Raw genomic sequence first — 9,808 nt, forward strand, 5'->3', positions numbered from 1 at the left:
GTCCGCTACCATGCTCATAGTTCGGGGGGTCCACATGAAAAAATACTATAGTGCAGGGGTGTCAAACTCATTCCATGGAGGGCCTATTGTCTGCTGGTTTTTGTTTTTTCCTTTCAATTAAGACCTAGACAACCAGGTGAGGGGAGTTCCTTACTAATCAGTAACCTTAATTCATCAATCAAGTACAAGGGAGGAGCGAAAACCCTCAGACACTAGGCCCTCTGTGGAATGAGTTTGACACGTGCTATAGTGTTGGTAGGAATACTATAGTATTCACTGTAGTGTTTTTGCAGACTGTGGTATTTACTGTAGTATTTCGTAGTATACTGTAGTATACTCTAGTATTTACAGTTTACTATAGTATAAATACTGTAGTAAAAAAAATAGTAGTATATACTATAGTAATTATCATAGTGTTTTTGTAGACTGTAGTATACTGTAGTATTTAATGTAGTGTTTTTGCAGAATCTAGTATACTGTAGTATTTACTGTAGTGTTTTTGCAGACGGTAGTATACTGTAGTATTTACTGTAGTGTTTTTGTGGACATTACTGTAGTGTTAACTAAAGTGTTTTTGTTTTATTATCTTGACATAAAAGTTGGGGGCTTTCTCCTTGAGGAAACCTACTGGAGAAATACTAAAAGAGCAAATGTTCCATAACCTGTAGGTAGATAGGACTGGGTTCTGAATGGAGAGTTCAGAGCTTCTGCTTTTTCTGTAACCTGTAGGGAACAAAATATATGGTCTATACTTGGCATGTAAGTTTCTCACAAATGCACTCCAATAGCAATCAATGAAACAGGCACAGGGGGAACAAACATCACTGGCAATTACACTGTAGTGGAATCCAATAATACATAGGCACAGGGGGAAAATCTACCCTGGCAACACAATGTTATGAGTAGCTCCACCGAGCTACATACTCTCACAATTAACAATCACCCACAAGGACAAGGGGGCAGAGGGAACACTTATACACAGACTAATTAGGGGATTAGAACCAGGTGTGTGTGATTGACAAGACAATTGTGATGATGATTGGGGCAGCAGTGGTTAGTACTCTGGTGACGACGAACGCCGAAGCCTGCCCGAACAAGGAGGGGAGGCAGCCTCGGCCCAAGTCGTGACACTTATGGGTGGCACATATTGGGATTTGTGGAGGGGAATGCGCAGGTATATGGAAATAAAATACAGTATTATTTACTATAGATTAAGAAATGTAGGGTTTTTGCGGACTGTAGTGGTTTTGCAGACATTTCTGTAGTATTTACTACAGTGTTTTTTGGGGGATAATACTGTAGTATTTACTATAGTATTCTACAGTATACTACAAAATTCTATACTAAGTACTACACATGATCGAGGGATACTTCAGTATACAGTATACTAGAGAATTATATAGTAAGTACTGTAGTATTTTATAGTCAACTGTAGTATTCTTTTATGTGGGTTCCTGGGACAGTCCTCGGATCCCGGTTACCCATGTTAATCCCTAGTTCTCACAGTTTGTGTCTTAAAAGGTGCAGGTTTGTCAACAATTGGCAATAATCATTTTACAAATACTTAAATTGCTGCACCTGGATTCTCCTCACATCAGACCAACATACATGTTTTACATATTCAACAAAAGAGTCCTGAGAAAACATTTTGTATGATCTCTTATAAATTACCATAGGCCCTGCCTTTGGTACTTTGTTATGGTCACTACAGGGTCGTTCCACCGCAAAAAGCACAAGAAAGAGGATTTTGAGACCCACCATCTCAGATTGTTCTGAAATCAGTTCTGTAGTTAGTAACAGATATGATTAGCATTCCTAAAACATGATTTTGTTGGAATATAATTTGATCTCTGAGAAGTTAAGCTAATTGATGTTGGTCTGATGTGAGGAGAATCCATGTGCAGCAATTTAAGTATTTGTAAAATTATTCTTGCCAATTGTTGATAAATGACTAATTTCTCTGAACATGGGGAAAAACGATCACCAGATTCACAGGGAAGAATCAATGCTCCAAACCGCATCTTTATACTACTTGTCAAACATAGAGAACTGATACTGTATACTGGTTGTTGGGCTGGGATTGGACTTGGGGTGTGGGGAGTCCATGTTTTTTTTTTTTTTACCATTTCTTTTGATTCCTCATGTCTTGCTCATTGGTAGGACGAAGTTTGGTCCAAATCGGATGTTGGGTACTATATTTATTGAATATGATCTGAATCCTATAAATTAAAATGGCCAATTTGGGTGCAATCAATTAGCTTAATTTCCCCTCAATTAAATACAATTTCAGCAAAATAATGTGTCAGGAATGCAAATCTTACCTGTTTCTAACTACAGGAACGATTTTTAGAGCAATCTGAGTTAGTGGGTGTCATGGCTGCTGAAAGGACATGGAATGACTCTACAGCCAACGGGAACTGATATCACTTCGGAGCAAAGCTCTGCAACATAAGTGAAGATGTGATCAATACAAGTGGATGTCACAGATCCAACAATATTGGTATACACTGTAGTTGGTTGAGTGATACCCTGGGTCATATTACAGGCATTAGTCACAGTTAGAAGCTTCCTCTTGAGAGGACAACTAGATTATAACCAGTCAAATTCAGGTCACCAAGAAAATACATGTATTTGTTCACTGCATCAAATACCCTAACTACAGACTCCTAATTATCCTTACACCTCTGTAGTCTCTAGCCACTTCCATGCCAGTCGGAATAACTTAAGTGTTTTATCTCTGAACGCTCAAAAGTTGATTTCTCCACCGACTGTTGGATAAGGGGACCATTGGGTGTTAACAACACTCGGTGGAGACTAGAGATCCTGACTGCCAATGTGTCCAGCCTGAGACATGCCATTAAGTTGAGCTGACATTTACACCTCACCGTTGTTACAGCCCCCACCCCTGTCCCCTACCTCAGTCTCCCTTTATTGTTAATTTAATTGGGAGGTGGGGAAGCCCACATTTTGGGTGACCATTAGAAACCCAAAGTTATTTTATTGCTGTTAAAATATAGGCTGTGATAGCCGTAGACCTAATTTATAATTTCATTTATTTGCCCAGTAGGCTAGTGCAATTTTGGTTTCATGTATTAGTATAACAATAAACACAACTGAACAACTTGCTATTTAGAGCATTTCTACAAAATACATGTTTTTGGCTTCAAAGACAATAACAAGTGTAGGCTATAACACATGTACATTGTCGTGCAGGGACAGAATGATAATTGAGATAGCCCAACTAAGTAATCATTAATGATTTGGATGAACTTATTTTAACTTCTTGTTATAGGCCTACATCATCCTCTGCCTGCATCCCTAATCCCTACCTGTAGCCTACCTGACTCTGGTGTAACGAATTTCCACCTCTCACTCTGTCAGGCTTGCCTGTCCATCTTCCTCAATTAAAATGAGATATTCTTACAGATCAATATTGCTGGCAAAACCTCATTAAATATTGTTAAGATATTGTTGCCTACGCAGTAGTTGCACTAATATCAGACACGATACAAGCTGGCCAGGGGGAAATGCGCGAGCCGCCCGCAATCAACATTCTTGGTGCCGCCTTGTTGATACAACATGTTACAATATTCTCACAGCCGCCTCATTCGTCGATACAATGTTACAATATTCTCAGAGCCACCTTGTTTATACAATGCTTCAATATTCGCAGAATGTTTCCCTTTTCTGGCGAATAATGCAGCAGGCAAATGGAAAAATGAGTGGGAAACGCACGAGACAATGTTGGTGGGAAGTGCAGGAGACAACGATACTGTCATAGTACACTGTATGCGCATTCCACAAGGGTGGCATCATATAGCCTATAGCAGGGGTTCGACAACATTTTCATGTGGAGTGCCAATTTACAATTGATCCTACCATTTCTAAAGATCTGCGTGCCAGTTATGATTTTCATATACCGTGCATTCGAAAAGTATTCAGATGGTCCAGTGTTGCCAACTCCTCAGTAAGGAAAGTAGCTATTGGCTGTCCTAAAAGTCGCTAGAAGTCGCTAAATGACGTCATCGCCTAATTTGCATAATTGGCCATGTGCATGTCATTGTGATGGACGCTGTAGGAGAGAGGAATAAGGTCGTGGGAGAGACAAAAAGTGAGTAAAAAACACCCTACATATGTTTAGAACTACAAATGAACTTTCTTCTGTCGATTTTAGATTTTTTTTATGTCACAATTCCAACCCTCCTCCTTTGTCCGGGCTTGGGACCGGCAAAAGTGACCCAAAAGAGACACTCTGGCGGAGTTACTTCATTTTTTGTTTTTGTTTATTTTTTTTAGTTTAGTTTTCTTAAGTTTGGTTTGGTTTTTAACCTTATGTTCCACTTAGGAGCCTACAACAAGTCACAGTAAAACATGAACATTTGTAACCATAACATTTAAAAACATTTGTTGTATACAATCTACATTAACAATCTAAATGGACCAAAAAGAGACAATAGAAAAAACTGTCAATGGCAATGTGAGAAAATGATGGTAACTAGTCTGGCCCTAATTCAGGTGAATTGTTGTTGTTTTTTTCAGACCCCCCTCAACACACACACAGGCTGTGCTGGCTCACAGAAAGAGTGGGTCATTGTCATTTTGGTCAAGGCTCTCTATGGCAGGTTCAGCAACTGAGGGAGCTGACTTAAATGAGTAAGCAGCTGGTGTGCCAAAAAGCTGCAAAACATTATTAGGCAGCTGGTGCTCATAGCAAGCCTCGCCAGACAGCTTCAGTCCATATCAAATGTACAGGATGGAGTTAAGGGTCTGCAAGGACATCCGATTTCTAAGTTTGCTTTTTACCACACTCATCTGGCTGACTACTCTCTCGACTTCAGCATTTGAGTGTGGCAAGGACAACACAGACACAGCAGCCATGGCAAGTTCTTGAAACTTGTTGATATCAGCTGCATCCCTGAACTTCCTAATCTCACTCCAGAAGCCCAGTGTGTTTTTTGTCTCATTCCATTTACTAAGATGGATGGCACGCCATTGCTGGACAATCTTGTCATCTCTGCAGGGGAGTAGCCAAGGAGCTTGGCTATTTTTTCTATTTCTCCAGGGCTCTTCTTGTGCTTTAGAGTTTCCTCCACATTAAAACTGACATGTACTGCAATGCTTCGATGTTGTCCGGCAGTCTCACCCTCAACTCATTAGTGAGGGAGATGGTGAAGGCTACACACCGCTTTCGGACATTGTTTTCATCCTCAGGCGCAAGGTGGAGCTCAGCTGCCTTTGACTCAAAAAGGTAACCAAGGTACGATTTGGGACTGATGTATCCATCTATTGGCCCTTTGAGTACATCAACATTTGCCAGTGGATTCAGCACACTGCTGCTCACAGACTTGATCAGGCTAACCAAGCTGTCAAGTAGCTTAAGAGGATCTACTTACTCTCCCTCAAAAGCCTTGATGGCCAACTGTACCTCACCCAGCACTGATTTCAAAAAAGTCAGATACAATATGTTTTGAGGATCACTGTACATGGAGTATAAAACCTCAGCCATGTAGCAGTGTTCACTGGACTGGGTGACTGCGAAATGCAGCCTAAGCTCCTCCCACTGGTCCATAATGCGTGGAACCGCGGGTTCAATGGAGAGCCAACGTGTGGCACACACCTTGGTTATCTGTAAAGGTTTCTAACCACAGTTGATGGTCTCATATATGGCCTTGTAGGCCTCCCTGCGCTTTGGAGACACTGAAAACCAGTTATAAGTATCTCGTACCAAGTACTCCACACTACGGGGGATGGTGTCATTGGAAGCATGACTTACAGCAAGCTGCAGAGAGTGGCACACACAGCGAATAAGAACCAGATCTTTGAGGACATACTCCTCCTTCAACACTTTATGGACCCCATTGTTAATCCCCGTCATAACAGAGGCATTGTCAGTCCCTATCCCCAGGAGTTTCTCTTTTTTAAGACAACACTTCTCGAGGAAAGCCACAACAGCACGGGCTATAGATTTGGTATCTCCTCCCTCCAACTCAACAAGCCCCAGAAATGTTGATACAATTGTCTGCTTGGTGTCACTAAAGTACCTTATCACAACCCCCAGGTACTTAGAAACACTTACATCCGTGGACTCATTGAGGAGGAGGCTGAAACGCTGGTCACCCACATCTGCGACCAACTTTTTCAGAAAGTATGGTGCTAGAACACCATTAATCATTTCTGTGCACTTTGTCCTGTGCATTTTGAAGTGGGTAGCAGCAGTGGAGTCTGAGAAAGCAGCTCTACATACTTCTCCAATGTGATCACATGCCAACATGGAACAGTGTTCAGCGATAGCTAATGCCATGGTGGCCTCAGCCTTTTTTGCAGAGTCAATTTCTTTAACCATAAATGGCAGCTTGTTTTGGGTGGAACTGTTATAACGCTTTGCCTTTTGAGTATGTTTTTAAGTTTGGCGTAGAAATCAGCCTTACAATACAGGCAGTATGCCCGTGTATCATCTCCAATAAACGGCTTCAACCAGCCTTTGAATTCAGGGTTTGATTCCCACTCATTTATTTTTGTGCAGTGATTTATTTTAGACAAAGAACATTTTACATTTACATCCCGCCCTGAATGTAAGCCAGGGCGGTATCAGCCAGCGGCGGCTTCCCACATGCGCGATTCATTTGCAGTCTGGATGCAGAGGGGTGAACATCTCCTGCTCTGACTGCAGCTGGGAGGGACTGCTGCGCGAGGACTGGGCCGCCTGTGAGTGCTTTGGGACGGGGGTGGGGCCCACGGCAGCACCCGCTGCTCGTTGAGAAGAGTAAGAACGATACGTGCTTTCACGTCAGTCTCCAAAAGTCTCCAATAACACAGAAAATACTCGCTAAATATAGCGACAAAGTCGCTAAGTTGGCAACACTGTTCAGACCCCTTGACTTTTTCCACATTTTGTTACGTTACAGCCTTATTCTAAATTGGATTAAATATATTTTTTTCTCATCAATCAACACACAATACCCCATAACAACAAAGCGAATACAGGTTTTTAGAAATAAATAAAAAACAGAAATACCTTATTTACATAAGTATTCAGACCCTTTGCTATGAGACTCGAAATTGAGCTCAGGTGCATCCTGTTTCCATTGATCATCCTTGAGATGTTTCTATAACTTGATTGGAGTCCACCTGTGGTAAATTCAATTGATTGGACATGATTTGGAAAGGCACACACCTGTCTATATAAGGTCCCACAGCATTGACGGTCCCCAAGAACACAGTGGTCTCCATCATACTTAAATGGAATTAGTTTGGAATCACCAAGACTCTTTCTAGAGCTGGCTGCCCTGCCAAACTGAGCAATCGGTAGAGAAGGGCCTTGGTCAGGGAGGTGACCAAGAACCCGATGGTCACTCTGACAGAGCTCCAGAGTTCCTCTGCGGAGATGGGAGAACCTTCCAGAAGGACAACCATCTCTGCAGCACTCCACCAATCAGGCCTTTATGGTAGAGTGGCCAGACGGAAGCTAATCCTCAGTAAATGGCACATGACAGCGCGCTTGGAGTTTGCCAAGAGGCACCTAAAGACTCTCAGACCATGAGAAACAAGATTCTCTGGTCTGATGAAACCAAGATTGAACTCTTTGGCCTGAATGCCAAGCGTCACATCTGGAGGAAACCTGGCACCATCCCTACGGTGAAGCATGGTGGTGGCAGCATCATGCTGTGGGGATGTTTTTTAGCAGCAGGGACTGGGAGACTAGTCAGGATCGAGGGAAAGATGAACGGAGTAAAGTACAGAGAGATCCTTGATGAAAACCTGCTCCAGAGCGCTCAGGACCTCAGACTGGGGCGAAGGTTCACCTTCTAACAGGACAACAACCCTAAGCACACAGCCAAGACAACACAGGTGTGGCTTTGGGACAAGTCTCTGAATGTCCTTGATTGGCCCAGCCAGAGCCTGGACTTGAACCTGATCTAACATCTCTGGAGAGACCTGAAAATAGCTGTGCACCGATGCTCCCCAGCCAACCTGACAGAGCTTGAGAGGATCTGCAGAGAAAAATGGGAGAAACTCCCCAAATACAGGTGGGCCAGTCTTGTAGCGTTATACCCAAGAAGATTTGAGGCTGTAATCGCTGCAAAAGGTGCTTAAACAAAGTACTGAGTAAAGGGTCTGAATACTTGCTTAAATGTGATATTTCCATTTTTTAGAATGAATTTAAAAACCTGTTTTTGCTTTGTCATTATGGGGTATTGTGTGTAGATTTATGAGGAAAAATAACAATTTCATCCATGTTAGAATAAGGCTGTAGCGTAACAAAATGTGGAAAAAGTCAAGGGGTCTGAATATTTTCCGAATGCACTGTATGCATTGATCTAACTGTGCCCCAAAAAATTATAACTGCCCACAAACAAAATAATTATATAGCTGGCTACTGGTCAGAGGCGCTGTCCATTCAGAACCACTCTACGGAGCTCCAGTATGCCTACCTGTAGGCTACCAAGGCGCTGTCCATTCAGCACCACTCTACGGAGCTCCAGTATGCCTACCTGTAGGCTACAGAGGCGCTGTCCATTCAGCACCACTCTACGGAGTTCCAGTATGCCTACCTGTAGACTACCGAGGCGCTGTCCATTCAGCACCACTCTACGGAGCTCCAGTATGCCTACCTGTAGGCTACCGAGGCGCTGTCCATTCAGCACCACTCTACGGAGCTCCAGTATGCCTACCTGTAGGCTACCGAGGCGCTGTCCATTCAGCACCACTCTACGTAGCTCCAGTATGCCTACCTGTAGGCTACGGAGGCGCTGTCCATTCAGCACCACTCTACGGAGCTCCAGTATGCCTACCTGTAGGCTACGGAGGCGCTGTCCATTCAGCACCACTCTACGGAGCTCCAGTATGCCTACCTGTAGGCTACCGAGGCGCTGTCCATTCAGCACCACTCTACGGAGCTCCAGTATGCCTACCTGTAGGCTACCGAGGCGCTGTCCATTCAGCTGTGCTGAATCATGTGCGTCGCTTTAGCTCCCTTCAAAAAGTAATGTATAGATGTTTATTTTGTAATTCGTGATTTTTGTCATTCTTTGGTTGAGTTTGTTTGTCTTCATGTGTCCTTGTCAATTGTAGGCCTAAGTAAGTCCTTCGATGTAGACTATTCCTTTTATTTCAATGCGTGTGTAGTATTTATCTGGCATAGTTTGCATTCAAGGTCAGCTGTTTTATGCACCAGTTACTTTCATATTGATGTCGGCATTTGAAGTCGGCCTTGTTGTGACTTCATAGAGCGTATTATGCATCTACAGTATTTCATGTTGCACTGTATGCAATTTTCCACAAGTAGCCTAAATGAGTCAATTTATGATGAGGTTGAGTAGTGGTTGACATTGTACATGCAGTTCCACAGACCTTTAAACCTAATATTGCGGTGACAATTAATGCTTGGGGTCATTTATGTTAGTTTTTGCTGTTCTCTAAATAGCATTTTAGAGTTTTTAACCCTCAGAACACTGGACACTGGAATATCTTTGCAACATTCTAATGAAACGTGTCTAGAACATTCATATAGAATATTCTGAGAACATGGTAACCATGTTCTGGGTAAGTTCTATTTGACATTAAGGGAATGGTATCTTGGAAACAGTTAGTCCTTGCACATCACTGGAACATTCCTATGAAAACGTTAGGTAATGACCTAATGAGACTCTAAAGGGAACGTTCTCAAAAGTAGTGGGAACGTTTGTTGTTAGCTGGATAGGGTGCTCTGCCTTAGTGCTGCTGTTGTGGTCCACACACACCAACACAGTCGTGAAGAAGGCACGACAACGCCTCTTCCCACTCAGGAGGCTGAAAAGACTTTGCATGG

At 42.7% G+C, this 9,808-nt stretch overlaps 1 non-coding gene across 1 annotated transcript; it reads right to left on the minus strand.

Annotated features, from left to right (window-relative positions):
- Positions 1 to 601: 601 nt before the first annotated feature.
- LOC121548115 lies at positions 602 to 656 on the minus strand. The gene has a single exon (XR_005996605.1). It is a non-coding gene; the product is annotated as a U7 small nuclear RNA (small nuclear RNA).
- Between the last annotated feature and the right edge of the window lie 9,152 nt (positions 657 to 9,808).

Source organism: Coregonus clupeaformis, chromosome 31, assembly GCF_020615455.1.
Source record: "Coregonus clupeaformis isolate EN_2021a chromosome 31, ASM2061545v1, whole genome shotgun sequence".
Lineage (NCBI taxonomy): Eukaryota > Metazoa > Chordata > Actinopteri > Salmoniformes > Salmonidae > Coregonus > Coregonus clupeaformis.